At 34.7% G+C, this 25685-nt stretch overlaps 1 protein-coding gene across 1 annotated transcript in view; it reads left to right on the top strand.

Moving 5' to 3' along the window:
- Positions 1-25685, top strand: part of inaD (inactivation no afterpotential D) — a 649339-nt gene that overhangs the window by 330101 nt on the left and 293553 nt on the right. The gene's annotated exons all lie outside the window — the stretch shown is intronic.

The raw sequence follows: 25685 nt of genomic DNA, 5'->3' as shown, positions 1-25685 counted from the left end.
GATTATTCCAGACGCTCCGGCAAGATGTACCGTTAATCGCCTTCTCAATAAACAACGAAGAAAAAAAGATTAATCGTCAATGAAACTAATTAGAAAAATCAATGCTTGTTAAGTATTGCTTTCTGATCATTTATCAATAAATTTTTTGAAAAAATACTACGTTTTCAATTTATTAAGATAGTCGAAATGACTTTTTTTCTTCTTTTTTTTGTCAAGTTTGCGCCCTTATGTCTTATGTACACAATGGCAAATTTTGCGCTTGCTAATTTGAGATCAGATAAAAATCGACTTTCTTTAAAAACAGTTATGGTATTTGTTGAAGAAATTTCATTTTTCTCCTAAACAAAAAAAAAATTATTATCATTACTTCCACTCGTATTTTGAATTCAAAAATTAATTGTTCAAAATGCAAATTAAATAGAACACTTTTTCATAAAATAGTCGTTATTTCTCTGAAAATAATGCTACTAAAAAATTTTCGATGACACTTTTTTTCTACGTAGATTTAGTGGGATAATTTCTATGACGCTCGATAGAATTGAGGTGAAGAATATTTATATGAACTAGATCGAACGCCTTTGAAATTTGTTTATATTAAATTAAGGTTTCGTTATGTTTTTATTGAATGTTCTACCGATTCATTAAATTTAAATTGTATCTTTACGAACAGGAGAGAATAAGAGAATTCTAGTATGAATGCTATACGTAATCTTGAAGGTAGGTGACTTAGTTAAATAACGACCAACAGCGGTACACTGAATCTGTCAAGGTAGAGCCTAGATAGACAACTTCGAAACGCTATACAGATGATTTGTCTAGGTATGAATAGATATACCTACATATATACTTTTCCTGTCAGTTAAAAAAACGGGGATAGAGATTGCTCTCATGGTCTTATTTTCGTGTTAACTGTTGATTCCTTTTGAATGAAGAGAAATATAAAAAAGGATCAAAAAAATTGTTATTCGAGTTACGATTAACAAACATGTATACTGGAAATAAAATATTTTTATAATATACAATATCAATTATTGAAAGGTTTTTTTACCACTTTACTTTAATTTGAAGGGGAGATGTCTCAAATGGATATTTTAATTCACTGATTCCTTTTATATTTTACTTTTTGATACTACTCGACCATAGATTGAATTCAATATTACTTTAATTCGTCCAACTAATAGAATATACCGAAAATGACGCAAGTATGGTTCTATGTCCGGTGTGATCTACACATCAGCAAAGCAGCAATGATCCGAGTTGTCACAGTTGATTTATTTATGACTGACTCTTATCCAAAAATTTAGAGTTTTTTACCATTTTTCAAATAAGGTTGATGTTGCAATATTGTTCCCTAGGTGCGTAATTGGTCAAGGTTTTAGATGTAAATAATAGATTTTGAAATTGCACGTAAAGTGATGTAATATTTGTTTTTAAATAGAAGCCGTATTTCCTGTTGGAACTTTTATCATGATATCCTCGATTGCGTTTGAGACCAATTATTGTTGAATCCATTTAATCAGCGTTTCATGATAAAAGTTAAAAAGAATCAGGTTGATAGAATAGAAAAAAAATTATTCGTTTTTGACTGTTTGTTACGTCACCTACTTAGATTAATATCATTAGAGAATCGTATTCTCGGTACAAAAGTTCGCGAAAGTATATATTTACCCGTTATAGGTAAAAAAAAGTGCAGTGCTCTGAACGTGGGCACCAAAACTGACCATTTTGAGCGTTCCACCGAAATGTAGAGTTTAGGCCCTCTTTAACTAATTAATTAGAAAAAAATATTTATTATCATTTTAAAAATTCAAAAAAAATATGGAATAATTACAATCGTTGTCTAAACATCTTTCCGTTGGAATTTAAGACAAAATTATTTTTTCGTTTTTTGAAACTGTTGTAAAAGATCAGAAAGTGTGCTTTGCCAAATTTTAATTGTTGATAAACGATAGTGAAAATTATTTCCAAACAATGAAATCTGGCGAAAATGCTCTTCTCGTTAATTTTTATGAAAAATACCAAAAATTTTTAAATACGGCACCATTTTTCTAGCACTTTACGAATAAAATAACTCTAGTCACACAGTAGTCTACGATGATTCCAATTCATCAACTAAAATTTGTTAATGTAGTGCATTCAGTAGAAAATACATGGCTATAAAGGCACGTATTTTTTCAGGTGTTAAGTTTGTACTTTCGATCCAAGAGTCGAATCACACTAATCTTTAAAAATTGTACTTTTTATCGACGACTTTATGTATTTGTGTTCTATGGCGTTGCTGACATCACCATAAACATTGTAGAAAAGGAGAAGATGCAGGATTACTGTATGTAGAACACAAAACGCTTTCCGCTATTATTCCATGGTCTTGAGAGTGAGTCAAAATAATTGACGCACACTGAATCGACATAGCACATCCTTCACACGTCATGATTTCAATCGAACTTGTTATTAATATTGATGATGTAAATCGCAAGTACCTTGAACTTTTATTACTCTCAATACTGATAAAATAAAAACATGTTAACACATTGTATGAATGCGAGCGATTATTCTACTACTAAGAATAAACAAAAGCGATATTACCCTAAATTCACCTATGAATAAGAACAAAAGAAAGATAATATGAATTTCTAGAAGCACAAATTACAGCATCATAACATGAAAGAAATACAATTTTCAGTAATCGTCGGATGAATGTAAACAATAAAAACCATTGCTTCCATTTCAGAGGAATCTCAAGCCTCTTTTTGCTACGTTTTGAAATGTACAATTAGCAATTTTAGAGAAATCCATTGATGTATCCTATGTAATTTGTACTATGTAATGGAAAAAATATGTTTCGCCCGCCTTACATCTACTATCTGTACCTTGTAGTGCACTAGCGACCAGTGCCCTATTTATATGATGTTAATTAGCCCGCGCTCGCCAGAGGTCATCCAAAGTATTCTAATTAGAAGTGGGGTCATCCTCATGACACCACATCCATCTGCAAAATTTGAAAACCCTCTCTTGGCTTCCGGACGCCGGCCTAGCAACACGGTTACCAGACGGTACTTCTTCACACCTTTTTCTTTGGAGAATTTCTGGAACTTCATCTCTTTTGGCTTTGATCTTGGGTGTTGTTTGGGGACCGAGTACCAACCAGCCATCCAGATCAGGACTTCACCGATTCTTGGGAGGTTCCTGAATCACATGGAGAAGTATTTTCCCGACTGGGGTATGAAGAGTATTAAACATTATAACCTTAAGTAAAATCGTGACCTTTTGCGTCAGCGTGGTCAGGCCATAAAGGGTCTATTACTAAATCATTATCATTTTGTTAATAGAATTGGATCTAAATCGTTTGCGTTTAACATTTATCTGATTTTCTTTTATGCTTATGTACGTGATTTATATTTCTTGAGTGATCAAAATCGAATAATTCATGCTCTAAGTTCCGTTATCGACTTTTGTTCTAACTTTTATAGTTCTGCACTAATCGTGTGTTATAATTGAATATAAAAAAAAAAAAAAAATAACATTGCAACCTTCAGAAATAACCCTAAATGCATATTAACTTCCCAGTTAGCAGTTATAGTAATGTTATAGTTTTAAGGTCTCTAGAGTCGAATACGATCGTTTTCCAGTAGACGTCTATGTGTGTGTACGTATGTGAGCATGTGCGTACGTTCGTTTCGAATTCTCCTGATCGATAATCTCGAGAACAAAGAATGATATCGTCGTAGGACCAGTTGCATTCAACGTGTAATTGCGTAACTTAAAACTCATTAGATTTTCAGCAAAATCGGTCCAGCTATTTTTTTCGGTGAGAACCGAAAAACTAGCAAAGATGGAAAGAAATCTGAATTTTGCAATTTATAAATTATACCATTTTTTAGACAAAGTCCAAGATCTTTTAAAAAATATGAATATTCAATGATTAGAATACTTGTATGAAAATATTTCATTGCGAAGAAATTTTTAAAAAACAAAATCAGCAATGAAAGAATTATAAACTCGTGTCAGGATTGAGAAAATAGCATTAAAGATGCTATGATAGTCAATAATGAGTGTTAATAATATGGACTTGTGTCCATAATAATTGAACATTGTGACTAACGAATGAATATTGATCATGGTAATAATTAAATAAAAAACTTCAAATTGTTATAAACAATTGAAAGAGAAATGCGATTTATTTCAATTTTTCCAACGTGTAATTTTTTCTCCTACTTAAATGTTACCAATCGTATGACATAAATGACAACATGCTTTTTCGTTTATAACCATTGAATTTGTTATAAATATTATGAAACGGGTTGTATGTAAGGCATTGGAGTTTATCTTACAGCAATTTTCTTTCATTACTAAAGCGAAGGTACTAACTATGTATCATCATTAACATCGATTTTTTTCTATAACAATTAAATTGTTGTAAATTAACAGAAATTTAATCTTATGATAAATTCTAAATTTCCACTGGGAAGTTGGTCGTGTGGACCTTTCGAGTTGCACTCAGACCGCTGCAGAGCACTGATATTTTTCAAAGCAATTTTCGCCTGGAGCCCTATATCTATATTACTGTTATATCCACGTTCATTTAATTTAACAATTTGAATTAATAATTATATTAAAAGCCAAAATTTAGAGCGATGGGAAGCGCGCTTTCGTGAAGGGGGCGTTCTGACTAACAGTAATTAGCGCAATTTCTTTGGGAAAAAAATCAATGTCGTTATTAAAGAATTCTTGAATATCAATCATAAACTTTATTTTAGATACAAATAATTCTTGATATTTGAAACGTGTTACAACGTGAGCAACTAGCTCAATACTGAGCACTTTATTGAATTAATCTGGCGAGATGAATAAATTTCAAGTATATTTTCATATTCAGCATATATAATACAGTTTATAGTTAAAGCTAGGGTATCATCAAAGCGTACTTCAAGACGCACGCTGCCATGATGGATCAAATTCCAGTGTGTATTACTATTTGTGTATCGAGTCAAAAGCAAATAAACAATAGCCGTTTGGATAATCGGTGCGGCCAATTCCGTTTCCTTCATTAAGAAAATTCACACCTGCTCCTAAGAATAATGTTTGATAGCAGTCAACATACAGGGAATTTTTAGTGAAATCTGGCTGTAGAGGCTTGCCATGCTTCCCACGTCCAAAGGACGGAAATTGAGTACCTCGCCTCTTTGGGCATAACTCTGGGAAATTATAACTCTACTCTCTTCGCGATGGCATTTCCCGAGACACGTATACGTCATATTTTGACTTTGCAGCCCCAGGCACAGGGCTTGAAATTTGGCCTTCCGTAGTACCAACTTTATCCGCTTTGGTCGGCGGTCGCTAATGCGTCTAACGCCCGGCGTGTTTGACGTGCCCACATTCAGACTACCATATAGGGCAGTAAGAAAATGGGGCACAACGAACTATGGTCAATAATATGCCCCCGTTGTTACGCGACATATCTTAAGGACAGAAACATCTATGTAAACCCGGGGGCCAGGCTGTAGAGGCTTTTACGGATTTGTCGTTCGTTGACATACAAGTATGAATAATTAAATTTATAATGATGAAAATTGAACGAATTTTATTTCCGATTGCTGTTGAAAGCTTAATTATGAACAAAGCTAATGATTATTCGACGCGGTAATTGACCAAGAATCACATTGTCAATCGTTTCGCTAGAATACCTCCATGTACGGAAACAGCTTTAACTTCTAAACGTGATTATGGGTATTTTGTTGTCGTTTTTGTTAGAGTACGAGCATGTGATAGCAAAGTACCCGGCGATATTTTCACACGTCTCATTATTAAAAAGGCCTCAATCATGTTAACTTTACATTCAGCGTTAGACGCGTCCATTAAACAAAATGAATCTCGAGATTTTGTCAAGCGTAAGCATAACTTGATTAAACATGAAATGCATAAAATTAGTTATAGGCACGACAGCAATAGGTTGAGGGCCGGCTTTAGGATCACTTTCAGCCATTGGCGTATGGCGAGCTGTAATTTTGACTTTTAAATTTAACGTAGCATGCGCAAAATCCATGTATCCATCTCCTTGGCCTTGAACGGTGGCTTATCCGTTAACGATGAAATTCGCTTGTAAAACACTGGTTAATGTTTTAAATTTTGCCCTAACTCTCGTAAACACGTGCGGGCTGATTCCCCGAATGACAAACCGTTGTCAAGTACATCGTGGGCAATGTTTAGGCCTGATTTGAGAGCTTCTTTACCAATTACTTTTCGGCTACTTTTTAAAAAGAGCAGAACACTCCTAAATAAGCCACCCAAAAAACTACCAATACCATGACCTCTCTAATGAGGTGTTCCAATGTAAATTTGACTGATGCCACTGTCACTACTGCGCCCAAAGCCACATTGTGGAGTATCGTAGTCAATTTCTTGATGCATATCTATCTTTGCCTTTTGAAGTGTAGCGTTACTGTCAGCGTACCATGTTCGAATAGTATAGGTTTACTAAACTCATCTCTTATATCTATTCCAATTGTACGAATATCCGTTTTCAATAGTGGTATGTGGTACATAGTTGAAAATGACTTCATTTTCGTTAATCCATAAGCATAATTATGCATATCAAGAGGCACAATTCGTAATAATGGTATCTGTACATCACCTGTTACATAATTTTTACAAATATCTGTATGAACAAATAAGCTCCATTGTAGAGATGCAAAAATGCCTGCAAGCCGTGTGCTTTGAAGATGAGCTAATAATTCAGGTATATTCTTTGCTGGGAACCCAACAATCTACTGGTGATGAAGTATTAGTTGGACCAGGTGTACCCCACTATAATTAACCACCAGGATCCAACATCCATATTATATGCTCGTTGATAACGTATTATACGCCTGAAGCGTATTCATTCTTTCTAGACCTCATAACATCATTCAACAGGTCTTTGAACCTGGGATAGGACTACCTTTAATACTGACAATCCCTGTATTATCCCATGTGATAATATTATCAGGAACATTTTTCAAACGCCTGTAAACGGTTACGTGGGTTTTGACAAATAACAATGTAATTAGCATTGAGTGAAATATCCCGTTTCCTTTTCCCTGATGGAATAAATTTTGCGTTATAAATGTAACGCTTAAGTTACGATGATGACTACCCTTCGTAAAAAGATCTATAATTGTGCTACTCGATGATTTGCGCATAAGATCATCTATAATAATTAATTTTAGCCGCTGATCGGCCGCATAATCATCATTAGCTGGTAATCCTTCTCTAAATTCCAGGGGTAATTGTTATAACTATCTTGCCACTCAGCATGGTGAAAAATGATCTTAGAAAAACGTGTATCACTCATATGACATATTACATGAATCAATTTTTTTACAAAAACAGTTTTGCCACAGCCTGTAAGTCCACAAAGAATAAAAGTCCATGGATGTTTCCAACGTGGATCCATCATGTATAATGATATTTATTATAATCGGAAAGCAATTATATTCTGAAAATTTCATGACAGGATCGTCCAGAGGCTAGTTACTTTTTGCTGACAGCAGTCATTTGAAGCGTCGTTTTCTTAGTAAGTAAAGTAAAGAGTACTGAACTTAATGAAGCTATCAGTCGGAAAAGATTGTCTCAAAGGTATATACGTTTGTTGAAGTATAGACGATCATTAAAGTACAATCAAAATAAATCAAACTTTGAAATACATGTCATACCTCATCATGACCATCATTATTCGTGTTGGAGTTTTATTTATAGTGCTACAAGTGATTTATAGATTTGGTGGTAAACAATTTGTGTTACGTTTGCAAAGAAGTGCTAATAAAATTTTAAATAACTATTTTTATCATTTATCAAAATCATCAAGAAGCATTCAGGCTTGTGAGACCTTTGTTTATAGGGACATAAAAAGTGGTAATTTGACTAAGACAAGTCGTTCCTGTAGTGAACATCAGCGCTTACGCGCTTTAGCACATAGATGTTATTATTTCATGAATATCCAGCACAACTGTTTTCTATGTTGACTAATTTGCGATAGTTGGCGTCAGAATTGTCAAAGCATTTATTTAATTAGCTGTGGTATATTCTCCGCAAACTCGTTCCAGTTTTTAACATTAAAAATCACGCCTGAAGACTTGGCGTCGATGATTGAAACACCTACTTCAAATGTATTACTGATGTGGTTCAAACGAATAACAATGGTGATTAATTTTTAGCGTGAAGCGTTCAAACCATAAGATGGTGAAAAAAGAAATTTAAAGATATACCCACAGGTCGTAGGTTTTTGAGGTTGCGTTCCAGCAATATCCATATCAGGCCACTGGCTGTCGTTCGTCGAAATTTCTATACGATGTTGGACTGCCGTGGATGTCGACCATAATGCCATGTGGAGCACTTGGTTTTTACACTATCAACGCTATGCGTTGGCCCCCGGGGTTACATAGATGTTTCTGTCCTTAAGATATGTCGCGTAACAACGGGGGCATATTATTGACCATAGTTCGTTGTGCCCCATTTTCTTACTGCCCTATATGGTAGTCTGAATGTGGGCACGTCAAACAGGCCGAGCGCGAGACGCGTTAGCGACCACCAACCAAAGCGGATAAAGTTGGTACTACGGGAGGCCAAATTCCAAGCCCTGTTCCTGGGGCTGCAAAGTCAAAATATGACATGTAGGCCTAGGTACAACTGGCCAATTGAGGTCGGACTCGCAGTAGTATGTTGTAAGGTCTCGGGCTTGCTACGTGTATCCCTGTGCCTGTTCTAAGATGCAGGTATACGCGTCCCGGGAAACACCATCGCGAAAAGAGTAGAGTTATAATTTTCTAGAGTTATGCCCTATAAGGCGAGGAATTAAAAAAAAATGTCCTTCTCAGGACAGGGAAACAAGGATACATCCAGATACGAAAGTATATTTAGTAATGGAGCAGGTTTTATAGCCTCAAAAACAAGGAGACAACTTTTTCAAAAACTTCAAAAGTAATGAGAAATACAATTTCAATGTTTGTCTAACTTCCTAGTGGAAAGTCATCGTAGTTGGTTCGGTTTTGTGAGTCCCGAATGTTGAGTCGGAAACGATTGTTTTCCAGTGGATGATTCTGTGAGTATAGTACTTCTAGAGTATCTAGTCAATGTGCTTAAAAAAAACAGTCTAATTTAAAATTACGTTGAACATTTACTGAGTTCGTTCGTTACGTCGTTTTTAGTGATGGCAGACATCAATATGATTTTGTGACTACATGACAAAATGTGCTTCTTTGTTTATAAAAAAAATAGCTTTTGTTGTATTGAATATCGCGAAAAAACTCTATCAGATATCGAAACATGATAAGCATAATTTTTTGAGATTTTCACGAGAAACACAATGAGACGAATCTCAACCCTCTACAATTTATGGTTCTCGAGATATTTCATTGTTTATGTCAAAAGTAATACTATATTCAGAACAATTTATTGAAGCTCATCAACAAATGAATTTTTTGAAGTTTCTTCTTTAATTGGCAGCCACATTCATGCCAAATATGTAAACGAACTTGGCATTGATTAATTGTCATTACTTTTCAAGGAAAAAAGAGATATACATCATGGCAAACTCTATCAAATTTGCATGTTTTTAAAAAATACTTAACGTCTGTGTTATTATTTTCAGTCAGTATGGATAAATATTAAATTTTGTGAGTAAACGTCAATGAAATTCATTAAAATTCGACCAAAATATGAAATTTTTTACTCTACATGCTTGAATACCTGACTGGACATAGAATCATCCTATAGTTGTTTATAAAATAAAATGTCGTTGACGGTATTTAGGAAATTTTATGTACAGTTGTAAGTTAAAATTGTTGAATTTTCGATTAAGTTTTTCAGTGCACACGGTCCACTGGAGAGCATTCATGTTTCTAAATTAATATCGTATAAGTTTGTTTTACGAATAAAGTAGGTCAGAAAGTAGTTATGAGTAGAAATGTTTAATATAAACAAAAGTCATATTGTTACAGATTGAAAATAGTAATGACTATTACTATATTGTTAAATTAGATAATTTTTATTACGACAATAGACAATATTCAAGACATAAAAACACGCTATAAACAATACTCAAAAGATGAAAATATAGTAAGTTTATTATCGTTGAATTTTCCGACATGCATCACATAATCTTATATTTAAAATCTATTTACTGCATTATCGCAAGTGAGGCATGACCAATCATATCATTTATCGCAAGAAATGATTGATCATCGAGTTGATTTGAAAAACTATCGTTGCTTTAATTTTTAAATGCTGAATGCCTATTGTTATTTACCGATGATCTTAGTAGATGAATAGTATGAAAAAGTACCAGAAAAAATGTACTTTTGGTCCTAAGCAAAAAAAAAAACTATTTTTTTCCATTAAAATTGTGTTAGTAATTTTTTCCCTTACAACTACGATACTTTTAAACGGGAGCAATATTTTTTATTTGAATACATTTTTTTTCCTTATACTCCTTCGCACGTAATAACGTCAAATTGTTTACAATTTAGGATCTTACAGGTGCGCTTTTTCTCCTAATTATAGTCTCTTTTAAATCTTCAATCCGCTCATCTCGAAATTTCTTCTAGACGAATTCTTAATTGTTCTATAAAGATTAAAAATTTTAAGTATTGACAGTCTGACTTGCGATTAATTTCTCGCATTGCAGAAAGATTGACATTGCGAGTTTTGATTGTTTCTATCTGAATGTTATCGAGGAAGAGAAATAAGCTATGACTTTGTAATCCCATGTAATCAGTCATGGAAGTAAATTGTACAAATGTTACATTGATTTGATCGATATTGAATCAATTTTTCAAATGAAAAAATGTGCTCTAGGAGCAATTCTTCGTTAAGGTAAAATTTTGAAAAGATAAACATATAAATTAATTTCTCGGCCTGATAAACACGCTTCGAAAAAGTAACTTCTTCTCTCAATTCAATTCTACAAATGGAACTAACGTAACTGTGGTGTACTTAATGATGAGTTTTTAAAAGAATCTACCATACGTTTTTAAATGATCTCTTGACTTGGTGTGCTTTCGATGAATATATTAGAATAATCGGCAAAAGTAGTTGGTTTTCTGCTTGTTTACGTACGAACAAGATAAAGCAGCTTCAGAAGATGTTTGGTAGGCTTGAGTATTTTTTAAATTATATGCACATAGATTATATATATATATATATATATATATATATATATATATATATATGTATATATATAAATATACAGGACGCGGAAACCATTCCTTAAGGTACTTTTTTGCGTTTGAAGAATCAAATAATTGTAATTCTTTAGTGATTGTATTATTTAAATTGAACGTTGAAAGGCATAGAAGAGGAACAGAATAGGATAATGTAAAAAGTAGGTCTAAAGTTTTAACAACCCCCACCCCCTCCCTTCCAGCTACTTCCACTCCTCTCAACCATCAATTTTTAAGCAATCATTCAAATTTAACAATTGTTATTTTATTTCATATGAACAAATAACTGGTGGTACCATTTGTACATTGTCAAGTCAGAAAGTGAGCATGTGATTTGAAAAACTTGTAAATAAAAAATGAACAAGATAAACCAAAAGATACTTCTAAAAGGCACTACTTAAAAACAATTATAAAATATCACTGCTCTGCAGTAGTTTGGGTGCGTCCCGAAAGGTCCACACGACAAACTCCTCAGTGGAAATTTAGAATTTATCATGAGATAATATTTCTGTTCCTTTACAACAATTCAATTGTTATAGAAAACAAATCGTTGTTGATCATGATCCATAGTTAGTACATTTGCTTTAGTAATAACAGAAAATTTGTGTAAAATTAACTCCCATACCTTGCATGAAACCCGTTTCCAATTGTTTATAACAAATTTCATTGTGAGAAACAAAAAAAGTATGTTTTTATTCATGTCATACGGTTAGTATCTTTTTTGAGTAATAAAAAAAATTATGCGTTGGGAGAGTTCAAATACATAGCATTGATCCCAATTCTTATTGTTTATAATAATTAAAAAAATTTTTTTCGATTATTCCAATAATCAATAATTATTTGTTAGTAACAATGTTTAATTTTTATGGATACAGTTTCATATTATTACCTATCGTAGCGTCTTTAATGCTATTTTCTCAATCCTGATACGAATTTAAAATTCTTTTATTGCTTAATTTGTTTTTTAAAAATCGTTAACTAAGCAAACATTGTGTTATAAGGAGTTAAGATTTGATTAAAAAGAACCTGTAAACATTTTTAATCAACTCAACGGTATGTTATGATTTTGTATCAAGCAACATCTATTTTCATGATTAAGTACTGTTTATGTACCGTAAATCCAAGTGCACTATTCGTGTAGATACTTTTAACATGCTCAGCTTCTTCAATGTTAAATGCCGTAAACTATCAAAAGATTTTTGATACACGACGAACTGCTTCCAGCGACTATATCCGCGCAATATTCATAAAAACATTACATAGTAATAAATTGATCAAAACAAGTATTTTATGGTATTTTCGTAGTTTAAACAAGCCAATTACAAATACGTATTATTATAACTATTAAATTCTATTCTTTCAACGAAGATTTGTACATTTCAGCCATTTCAAGGCCGTTTTAATGATAAATGAACTTAAAGTAACAAAATTTTCGAGCTAGACCAGTTTCCATGTCATAAATTTATTTGGCATCGTTTTGTTCATCATCATCCAAATATCCTGGATAACATGTTTTAATACTCTTTATTAACTCTTAGAAAGGATCGAGCCTTATTTCCCTACAACGTCGTCGCCACATAAGTTCACACATATGATTTACCGAGGAATCCTTCCGGACTTCGCCTTTGGACAATTCCTTACGCATCTATCTCTACGATGACTCAATATTTTGAGTATGAGCCCCTGTTTCATTATTTACAAATTTAATAGAATAATTTACCGTCAAATGACGATAACCATATGCTGTGAGATCGGGATAACCTCGCCAACAATCAGAGTGAATCTCTATTCCTGGTAGCACATGCTTCCGAACCAATTTAATAAAAGTCTTTCTATCTTGCTTGTTCGCTAGACAATTTTCCAAACGATACTAATGCGCACTACTGCGTTCGATAATACCTAAAATCCACGATCCTTCAACTATCCGACCTCACTGGTATCTCCTTCGTCCAATTTAGCACTTATCGATCTCTATAATTACACCAACACTGCCTAAAAAACCTTTTTCTTTAAAATTTTCATTAAGTGCAGGTGTGCAAACTTCACGACAGACGAAAAATCTGTCGGAGATGCTTTCACGAGATATTACTTTATTATCAACAACAGAACACTCTAACTGTCTGATCATATGACAGATTGATTGCAAAGCAATATGTTGCCAGCATACAACATTGTGGAGAAATGTGACAATTATCAAACCATGTAGTATAAGCTACCGCTACACTATGACTAGGTTTTTTTTTAATGCGACAAACAAATCTGCCTCAGCCAAAATGAGTATCATCACGATACGTCTTTTTGTGTGTTTTAAACAACGCCAAGATGATGGAATCATCCCTAGATCTCTTAAACACTGCAAAGTAAAAGCCTGATTACTCGTCATGGTAGCAATTTTAAATAAATCATAAAATTGGTCCATTACCTCGAAATAAATGAAAAAGAGCAAAAACAAAATAATACATATCGAAAGATATTTTCTAATAAAACGAAAAATAATCAGGGAATTTCAGCAAAGATGAAGAGAGATACAATGTATCACTAGATAATAAATCAATTAAGCTATAACACTCACATAGATTTCTTAATCGGAAACACACATGGAAAAAGTACAACGATTCGCCACTTGTCGTCACATGAAAGAACTACAATTCTCGAAAAATTTATAATCGTAAGACAGCTATCGTCACATTCAATAACTTTAATTTTCCAAAAATAATGAACACATAATAAATCCATAAATAGCATCTATACTAGGGGCTTTGCACCTCGATCCCAAAAAAGAAACCAACATTGCAGTAATGTTATGTATTTTGCTCATTAAAAGTGTCAATATGGAAACCATATGCTTAAACCTTAGAGACTTTAAGTTACTCTTTTGAGTCCTAGCATATTGACCAATAGATAGGGATGAGGGGATCTTCGATAGAGAAAGTAAAAATGTGTGATTTATATAAAAACAATGACAAAATTTATTGAATAAAAATGACTGAAAAATCATAACAACAATTTAAATTTTGACAACAGATGATTTTTTGTACTCTGGTCAAGATGAATTACAATTAATTGGTCCTTAGTCGATGCTCCAGTCAGCGCAATTATTCACTTTTACTCGCGAATCAATTTAAATATCAATTGAAAAATAATTTGACTATCAAATAAACTTCATACAAAAATTTACAAACTTTGAAATATTATCAATACACTGTTCAAGACAAAACAAGACTTACGATTTCAAAAGATGTTCCACGACGATCTGATCTCGATCTTACTTTTTCGACAACTGATTGATGCATCAAACTTTACTCATTTATTTAGTTGAATGTCACATAATTAGAAGTCCCTTGCTTCAGGCGTGCATAAGTACCTTCGCATGGTCTTTCCTTTTTTGGAAAGCTAACGCTCTTTCTACGTCACGTACTCTTTTTTTAAAATTTTATTGCTTTTCGCTACGTGGGTTTTCCAAAAGCAATAAAATATCTAAAAGATGATTTTCTCAACTATTCATCGAAACCCTTTCTATTTTAACGAAATCGTAGGAAAACTCAAATTAAAATGACTTAAGTAATAATCGTTAACCTCAATCCTTAAGTTTTATTGCTATCCATTTTTAGCTTCTCTTAAAATATATTTTAAATAATTGTGTGAAATAATTGAAATACATTCAGACATTACACGTCGAAAACAGAATCGCTAAAATCATCTACGTGCACCAAGCTTCTATTTACTTTATTGTGAAATTTATAAACTTTTAGTGGTATTGGTGAATCATTTAAAAAAAAAAAAAATACCACAAGGAGTTCATGAATTTCACAATAGCAATAAATAGAAGCTTGGTGCAAGTAGATGATTTTAGCCATTTTTTTTTTTTTTTCGACGAAATCGAACTCAAGTCTCTAAAAGTCATTAAAGTGTAAGCTTAGCGCCGATTTTTTAAGATATCCTAAGATATCTATTATATCCGGATTAGAGATATCGTCTTGATGCTTTTTGTCATATGTATAGCATTCAAGTTTGTGTGCTGATGTTATACTCGATGTTCCATATCCAAAAATTAAAATATCAATTATTACTTGATTTGATGTTGAAAATTTCAGAAAAAAATCTTCTTGTGAACCATCAGCAACATTAAGATATGTAGCATTTTGTAATACGTTCGTTATAACTTTTTTTCAGATGATTATATAGAACTTTCCTGCATTCCTGGACAATTCCATAAATAGCATAAGTATCCCATGAAATTTGATTTTCATAATCGCACTCTAAAGATACAAAACTTTTTGGTGGTTGAAACAACACAGTGCGTCCTAATGATATATCGTGGAAATTATTTAAAGAGATGATGGAAAATTCTTTAACAACAAACTCACTATCCATAAAGGTATAACCTTGTACGTTTACCACAACAGCATTCATTTTTGTATATTGAAGAACGGTCTTACTCGAATGAGAATTTCAGAAATACTGATGCATCATATTTAGGATAAATGAGAAATTATTACTAGAGACATTTAATTTGTATTATATACTTATCGATTTCTCCTTCTGCTTTTTGAATCATTTCTCATTTTTAAATAATTATTCATACACAAAAAAAAAATTACATAGCTTACAAATTGTGAGTTTATTAAAGAGAACATTTGACACAGATAAATTTGTTATGAATTACATATTGTTTAATTTTAAATTTACATTATTCCAGCAAACCTATGAGGTGTTACGCCGTTAGTTTAATAGAGACTTCTCATATCCTCATCTAGAAGCACGTCAGGATGCTAATTGATGTACTTATTGAGTATATTCTCTCAATTCAGATGTTTGATTTCGTCATCTTGAAGAATGTTAGGCATAGTTTTAGCTGCTTCAGGATCAATTATTTGTGCAATTTGTTTTTTGCAGCGTATAATGTGACCGTGTAAAAACTATGTGAGAATTCCTCTCAATTTTCTATCGTGAACATATCATCCATCCTACATTTACTTATCCCCAGAGCTCCAAAATTGTCTTTCTTATTATTGAAACTTATATGATCATCTTCAAATTCTACTATGCACCCATTCGTCGATAGTGATGTTTTTGAATTCTATGTAAATTTGTGTTTTATTGATGTTCGAAACATCAATAAAACACAATATCTATGCATCATCAAGATGATACTCTATTTTTTTTCGATTTTATTAATCATTCAGTAAAATTCTCCAACCTATCAGTTTTCCACATAGCATTTTTCTGATTTAAACCGATTTCATAGCAACTTATAATCATGCAACTGCATATTGATGCATGACCAAGGTAATATACATCTTTTTCATTCTATCTATTGTCTGGTACGATTTTCCATGCCCATCAGTTTCTCACATGGCATTTCTTTGATTAAAATCTGGTTTATGAATATATCTGAGTTGCCAGGTCTTCCTTTGTTCCTTTTCTATGTTCTGAAAACTTAAGATAATGTATCCGCTGATGGAGGCATCCCTTAGGTACTACTTATACTGTTCATTTTATAAATTGATTTCTTAATAAATTATGATTATGCAACCATGGGTTGATGCATTGCTATTTATCAGAGATTCTGACAACTTCTCAAATCTACCATCTTCAGTCTTGTCTAACAGTTATTCGGAGGCTGTCGGTACAGTTAACGTTAATACGAACATGTCGGGAACCAGTAACATCGAAGTAGAGCTCTATCAGAAAGCAGTATCAAAATTGTTGAAAATAATAAGGAACTAGACAACGATTGACTGAAGAAGCCCAATAAAAATTTTAAGGTTATTTGTGAAGACTCGGATGTAGACCCATATATTTTAAGTATCATGAAAGCCACAAGCACTCATATTACCATTAAATCAACACTTGATTTACCATCAATTTCTTTAAGCTCAACTTCTTCTACCGGTGAAGACTCAAATCTGATTTTGAACCCAACTGTAGCTGCACTTGGAAAGACCCAACACTCACCAATTAACCATGGGTCGCGGAATTAATATTAAACAATAGAACTGTCAAAGTATAAAAATGAAAGTAAGCGAACTCGCATACAGAGCTGTGAAGTATAACATTATAACTTTATCAGAAACGTAGCTCAAACCTCTAGATAGCCACTGTGTCACTGTTTTTGACATTGTCAAACGTGATAGGGAGGATTAGAGGAGGACCAGTGTTGCTATTCTAGTTCGGAAAAACTTTAAATACCAGGTAATAGATAGCCTTTATTGTTGTAATAAGATGCTTGAAATCTGTGCTATTAAGTTTGTGCCGTGAAGCCCAGAAAATGTTTCTCACTAAAAAGAAAGGAGATTAAACTCGAGCGCCGGAATGTAAGGAGGAATGAGGAATTATCAAACTCAGAGAGAATATAAACTCTCTAAATTTAAAATATATCATTTAATTTATTTGGCACTATAGTACTCAGTATTCCAGTTCAAATATCACACTTGCTTTGTGCTAGATAATTCACTCTCAAGATCTCCGATTCTCAATCACGTGCGTTTTGGCGTCACTTTGCAGAATCACTCTTAACACGAATATATTGCACTTTTGTGTGGAACAGATTGTTCAAGTAAACCCTTCATAAATCTCTGAACATTATTGAACTCACTCGAAACTATTTAATGCTCGTAAACTCCGGTTTTCCTCATAGTTCAGTCATATTAGATTTTAAATCGGGAAATCTTAAAATGGACGAAATTTTAATAGAATATTTGTAGGGGATGTAGAATGAGTTTCCCCTGAAAAAAGTGAGCTCCGACACCGTGCAAGGGTTAAAATCACCCTTTTAACGCTTTTTTATGCATTTTTTCATATTTGTTCTTTTTTTTTTTCAAGAACTATAATAGATCTGAAAAAATGTTTTGAGTAAAAGTTGTAGCGGCTACGATTTTACATTAGAAAGTCTGCATCTCTGCAACCTTACCTGTAGCAGGTAAAAAGTTATTGACCTCTAAAGGTTGGAAAAATTCAAAACAATGAAGATATTGAACACCTTTTGAGTACGATACTGCTGGGAGAGAAACAAAGCGATATGTCAGCGCTTGTCACACTCATTGTATTTTATCATAAAAAACGTGCCTAAACGAAACACAACGTAAACAAAACCCATAGGATGGACAAGGAGGGTTATGTTCATGTATCCAAAATATAAGAAGGGATAGCTGACGTGGCAAGGTCAGCATTTGTAAGACTTTAAAGAAAACTAAGTGATCACCAGCATTGTATAGAGTAATCACCCCAATTGACATGAAAAAAAACCACAATATTAAATAGCATCAATCGATTAAGTTTTTAATGCTGAGTTGATTGATGATATTCGTTTTTTGAACTTCCCAGTGGGAAGTTATAGTAATGGGTCCGATTTCGCGAATCGCTAATTTTGACATATCTCCACGTTTTAAGGTCCCCCGAGTTGAATACGATAGTTTTTACGTGGACGTCTGTGTGCGTGTATGTTCGTACGTGCGTTCGGAATTATTTTTCGCCTCGATTATCTCGAGAACAAAAAATGATGTCGACGTGGGACGTACTGCATTCGACGCGTAATTACGTAACTTAGAACTGATTAGATTTTCAGCAAAATCGGTCCAGCCATTTTTTATGTAGAATCAAAAAACTGAAAAAATAGTGAACTACCTAAATTCTGCAATTTATAAATTATACCATTTCTTAGACGGAATTTTGAGATCTTTTGAAAAATATGGATATCAAATGTTTTGAATAATTGTGCAGAAATGTGATGACAGTATTTCATAGAAAAAAAAATTTTTAAAAAACGAAATCAGCAATAAAAAAATTTAAAACTTGTGTTGGGATGGAGAAAATAGCGTTGAGGATAATAAAATAGTCAATGATTATTGTTATTAATAAGAAATTGTGTTCATAACGATTGAACATTGTTAATAACAAATGATTATCGATCATAATAATATTTGAATAAAAAATTTTTTAATTGTTATAAACAATAAAAATAGAGATCTATGTAATATATTTGAATTCTTTTAACGCGTAATTTTTTCTTTCGTTAAAAAAAAGTTACCAACCGTACGACATGAATGGAAACTTATTCTTTTTGTTTATAACAATTAAATCTGTTATAAACAATGAAAATAGAGATCTATGCAATATATTTGAATGCTTTTAACGCATAATTTTTTCTTTTGCTAAAAAAAAGTTACCAACCGTACGACATGAATGGAAACTCATTCTTTTTGATTATAACAATTGAATCTGTTACAAACAATGAAAATAGAGATCTATGCAATATATTTGAATTCTTCTAACGCGTAATTTTTTCTTTTGCTAAAAAAAAGTTAATAATAAATAAATTCAAAAGCCTATTCTAGAATGAATCGCCAGTTTTTACGTGGACGTCTGTGTGTGCGTATGTGCGTATGTGCGTACGTACGTTCGGAATTATTTTTCGCCTCGATTATCTCGAGAAGAAGAAATGATATCGATGTGGGACCAATAGCATTCGACGCGTAATTACGTAACTTAGTACTGAAAAAGTTTTCAGGAAAATCGGTAAAGCCACTTCTTTGGCAGAATCAAAAAACTGGAAAAAAAGGAAATTACTTGAATTTTGCAATTTATAAATTATACCATTTTTTAGACGAAATTTCAAGATCATTGCAGAAATATGAATATTAAATGATTGGAATACTTGTATGGATATATGATGACAATATTTCATCGAAAAAAAAAATTTTGAAAAACAAAATCAGCAATGAAAGAATTTTAAACTCGTGTCAGGATTGAGAAAACAACATTAACGACATTATTATAGTCGATAACAATTGTCAATAATATGGAATTGTGTTCATAACAATTGAACATTGTTACTAACAAGTGATTATTGATCATAGTAATATTTAAATAATAAGTTTTAAATTGTTATAAACAATAAAAATAGGGACCCTTTCTATATATATGAGTACTTTTAACGCATAATTTTTTCGTTTACTAAAAAAATGTTACCAACCGTATGCAATAAATGAAAACATACTTTTTTCGTGTATAACAATGAGATTTGTTGTAAATAATGAATAAAAGGATCTATGAGGTATATTCGAATTCTTCTAACGCACAATTTTTTCTCTTACTGAAATGGAGTAACTAACCATATCAAATGAATATAAACAGACTCATTTCGTTTATAACAATTCCATTTGTTATAAAGAATGGAAACGGGTTCTATTCGAATTCGGGTCGCACCCAGACCACTGCAGAGCACTGATATTTGATTTTTTTTATTGACACATAGGGTAATTGGGGGTAGGAGAGAAATAATAATGAAAAACTATTTGCAAATTGGTTTAATCGATTCTGTTTTTTTAGTAAAATTGATTGGAGTAAACTTGAGCTCACTCTGACCTCCTTCAAAGGTCAATAACTTTTTACCTGCTACAGGTAAGGTTGCAGAGATGCAGACTTTTTAATGTAAAATCGTAACTGCTACAACTTTTGTTCAAAACATTTTTTCATATCTGTCATAGTTCTCGAAAAAAACGAGAACAAACATGATAGAATGCATAAAAAAGCATTTAAAGGGTGATTTCAACCCTTGCACGGTGTCGGAGCTCACTTTTTTTCAGGCAAAACTAATTCTACATCCCCTATAAATATTCTATTGAAATTTGATCTATTCCAAAATTTCCCGATTTCAAATCTAATATGACTAGACTCTCAAGTACAAAATCTCAGAAAAATAAAGCATACTCGCTTTTCGAGATATAAGAAGCAACTGGTGAAAGTCCAAAGAGAAAGGTTGGACTATCATTCTCAAAATTTGATCGGTCACTCAGTCAATTTTCATTGGCTAAGATAATAATCATAATAAGGTTTTGTCTGGTCGAGGGGTGCTCCTCTCGCTACGGTAATGGAATAAGTCCGTACAGCCAGTTTTTCCTCCTCACTGGTGATAGCCTTCTGGGCGTGAGGAACGAAACTATCGATCTCAGTTTCGTTAAACATCACCACCTTTGCAGTGGGCTAACCACCCCTGCAAAGGATCTCAACAGGTTACTAACGATAGACCTGCACCGGCCCCCCACAACCGGCCCTCTTCGGATGCGGGCAATGGAACAGTTGGGAGGGGCCTTATGACACGTTCCAATATGGATGTAGACCACGGACCACCCCTACAATGTTAGGAGAGATGCGAGCCACAGACCTCAGGCTATGCCAGGCGCCTGCATACTCTGTGGTACGAAATGCACCCGGAGTTACAACATCTAACGCAGGCGGCGCTCGCATCGCAGGTGCGGTATACTCAGTCTCGACGGCGGATAGAAGAGGAGTCAGACTCTGACTCTTCAATATCAAACGCTTCAGAGACTGAGGACGAAGTCTCACTGACACCCGAGAAAGCCGCACCAAGGTGGAGCATACTCCCGTTCCACCCTTCTCTCACTGCAGAACCCCCATCTCCTCCCCCTGAGGGCACCAATCAACAGGACTTCACCAGCAGAGAGGGAAATTTTCTCCGGAAAATTACGCTCTCTGCAGAACACCTAGCTAGCGCTAACCAAGATCTCGACCACTGGGTACCAGATAGTGTAGACCTTTTTGCACTCAACAATGCAATCTATGATGTGGCTCGAGGGTTTACTCAGGGCAGACGAACACCTGTCAATCCTGAGTTAAGCCTGAAAAGACGCATCGAACAGATTGCAATTAAGATCAAGAAGGCTCGACAGGGTGCATCGCGTATTCAGCGTGTGATGGATCACTTGAATACTCACAGGCCTTATACGCAAAGAATTCGGCGTATCGTGGCGAGTATTAGACGTGAACATCACACTTTGAATACGGCCGTGTTACTGATCCTAAAGGACAGGTACACAGGCAAAATAAGATCGCTAATGGCCGTTAAAAAGTCATTAGCAAAGCGGTACAAGCGACGAAGAGACAACAGATTATTTCAATCTGACCCTTCGCGCCCTTTCTTAAGCCGCAAGCCCCTGTCACTTATGAGCCCCCGAGTGCAGAAAGAGTCGAAACCTACTGGACCGAAGTATATGGTCGCACTAGTGCGCTAGATGTAGACACTCCAGCGCTTCAACTTTTCAGAGAATTCTGTGACGAACATCTATCACGAATCCCCACCTCCTGGTGGAAGAAATTGACGTCATCCCACCAGCATCTGGCTCGTATCTTCTCAGAATATCTAGGAGGAGATACACCCATTCCTGGATGGCTCGTTGAAGGGCGTACTGTGCTGATCCCCAAAAGTGGTGATCTGTCCAACCCCAAAAACTACAGGCCTATTGCATGTCTAAATACTCTCTACAAATTGTTTACGAAGATTTTGAACGAGAGGATTTTGACTGCAATAGAACCTGTATGGAGACAGATAAACGAACAACGTAGCAGCAAGCGTGGCTTCACGGGTTGCAAGGAGAACTTGCTAGTAGACCGAAGCGTCACAATGGACGCATACTACTACAAGCGCAACTTGTCAATGGCCTGGGTGGATTACAGAAAGGCATTTGATACAACATCGCAGGAGCTTCTCCGATACGTGCTCGAATGCCTTTCAGTACCCCCACAAATAGTGAGATGCATCGAACATCTGATGCCGCTCTGGAGGACACGTTTCACCGTAACGTCTGGTGAAACAAGAGTGTCTACCAGAGCAGTGCCATTTAGGAGAGGCGTATACCAGGGAGATACCCTAAGTCCTCTTCTATTTTGCATCTCACTGCTGCCATTATCTGTCACTCTACGCCGAACGCCTGGATATAAAGCCGGACGAGTCTCCAACCGCGTACACAAAGTCACACATCTATTTTATATGGATGACTTGAAAGTGTACGCGGCAAGTCCTAAGAGACTCCGAATAGCCCTAGAGGTTGTTTCCGAGTATACCAATGCAATCGGTATGGAGTTTGGGTTGGACAAGTGCACACTTAGTAAAAGGGAGATCGCCGAACTGGAGTGATAATGTCGAGCTTACAGACGGGAGCATCATAAAACATCTGGATGCTGGAGAGTCATCTCTTGGACAGGCACAATCTCCTTTACAGGATGTGTATGTCATCAAAGATACTCTCCGCAGTGAGTACAAGTGGCGACTTAAGAGAATATGGGGCTCTGAATCATCAGGCCCTAACAAAATCAAAGCCACGAATGTGCTCGCTGTCCCAGTCTTGCTATACTCATTCAGAGTTCTCAAATGGCTCCGAAAAGAGCTCAAAGATCTGGACATTATTACGAGGAAAGTGATGACATTATATCGAAGTCATCGTCCGCGATCTTCTGTCCAACGCCTATACTTTCCCCGTGATCTGGGAGAGCGTGGACTACTAAGTTTGGAGTGTCTACATGACAGGTTAGTGATAGGCCTGGCTTATGACATCTATGAGAGCTCTGATCCTCTTCTCAAGTTCGTGAACAGCTTTGAACCATTGGGAAGGGATGCGTTCCTATATAGAGCAGCATATCAGGCAGCGCAGAACCTCGGCTCAGTTTTCAACCCTAGCAGCCCAAACGGTCTAAGGCTTTTGCAATTGACCAGAGGGCAGCGAAAGGTCGATATAAAAACAACCGAGCAGTTAAAACTGCTCGACGAACATGTGGCAAAGTCCTTACATGGTGTGTTTTACCGTCATCTCGGAACACAGGCCTGCCATACATTCATTATGGCCTGCCAAGATGGTGTATTTTCCACCCTCGCCTATCTGCGTGATGTTATGCACGAGCAACTCGAGGACACAAGATGCCGAGTTTGCCACGGTGATGTAGATGAGACGTTATTTCATGTATTATCGGCTTGTTCGATATTAGCGGGCTCAGCCTACATTCACCAGCGTAACGCCGCCCTAAGAGTGCTGTATTACCACCTTCGGCACTCTTACGGAATAGACGAGACACCAGTGCTGACCTATGTGCCCGGTGAAATTGAGTCAGTCGTTGAGAACGGGAGAGAAAAAATTCTTGTAATTACCCGCTCTCTACGCCCAACGTATTGAACACAATAAGCCGGATATTACTCTTTCCGACCATACCACCAAGCACGTATATTACATTGAGTTCTCAGCCCCGGCCGAGACAAATATACGTGCGAAAGAAGAGAGTAAACAGGAACGCTACAGAGAGCTCATGGAGGTCATGAGAAATGTCTATCACGAATACACAGCGCACGTGATAGTCCCGGTGATTGGCGCCCTTGGAGGGATAAGGGAACGCTTTCTGACAGAGCTTCGAACAATACCAGTCTGCCGTAGTCAGGCTGAGATTCTCGCGGCTCGTATGCAGAAAGCGGTCATCCTTGGTTCTTTCCGAATCCTGAGTCGACTGTAAATAATGACTGAACGGCTGCAGCCCCAGCTCACCCTCAGACCTGAGGGAGTCAGGTGCCTGCAGGATAATCCCGTCTGGTCAGGCCCCAGGTGGGTCGGAGCCCTGGGATCCCTGGTCAGATACATTTAACGAATCGCAAGATGAAAATAATAATAATAAAAATTTGGAAATTCATAATTTAGAAAATAATTCTAATAATTCGGTTGAATCGGTCTCAATTTTCTCGAGCTTATTTTCGTCGTTTTCAGGCTAGAAAACGGTCTGAAAATGAAAATTTAACAGACTTTTCAAATGATTTGGATAGGCTTGTCGAATTTGCGTATCCTTCCGTCCCTTGTGAAGAGAGAGATAGAATTGCTGGTTTGCAATTTATTTCTGGATTGAAAAAATTAAAGTTACAATTTACTCTTCGTTCACAGAGAATTGAGTCTCTTTAATTAGCAACTTAGAGAGCTTTAGAGCTTGAGTCGATTGAAGATTTGACCTTTGGAGGTCAGAATAAAAATAAATTTATTAATAAGAATAATAATAATTTTAGTAAAAATAATAATAATTACAATAAAAAAGATAATTTTGGAAATAATTTCAAAAAATATGATAAGATTAATTCGTTTAAAGGAAATTTTAGGTCAAATTCTCAAAATCAAAATTCTTCGCAAATTTTCCGATGTTGGATTTGTGGTGAAAATCGACATTCTAAGAAGAATTGTCAAGTCCTTCAAGCTGTTCAAACTAGTTCATCAAATATTCATAATTCTAATGAGTCTACTGGTGAAGGTTCATCCAAAAAAAAATTTCGTCAAAACTAAAAATTAATTCAATTGATTTTTCTTATTCATCTGGTTCTAAACCGAAACTTTTACTCAGAGGGGAAGTTTATGGCAAAAAATGTATTATGACAGTTGATACTGCTGCTGATATTACGGTTGTTAATTCTTCTTTGTTTAAAGGGATGGTAACTGTTTTGAATAATTCTTCTATTTCTTATTCTATTTTTACAGTTTCAAGTGATAAATTTGATTTTTATTTTATCGAGACTGTAGAAATAAAGATTTTTAATATTAAGGTTAATTTAGAGGTTGTTTTTGCTGAAATTGAAGAAGAATGTATTCTAGGATTAGATTTCTTAATCAAGTCTGGTTTATTTACTGATTTCAAAGATCTTCTCGATAAAAAATTCTCAGAAAGTAATAA

Source organism: Chelonus insularis, unplaced genomic scaffold (assembly GCF_013357705.1).
Source record: "Chelonus insularis isolate UGA/USDA-ARS -01 unplaced genomic scaffold, ASM1335770v1 contig_72_pilon, whole genome shotgun sequence".
NCBI classification, from domain to species: Eukaryota; Metazoa; Arthropoda; class Insecta; order Hymenoptera; family Braconidae; genus Chelonus; species Chelonus insularis.
Note: the sequence above shows the minus strand (reverse complement) of the source record. Positions and strands in the feature narration are given on the sequence as shown.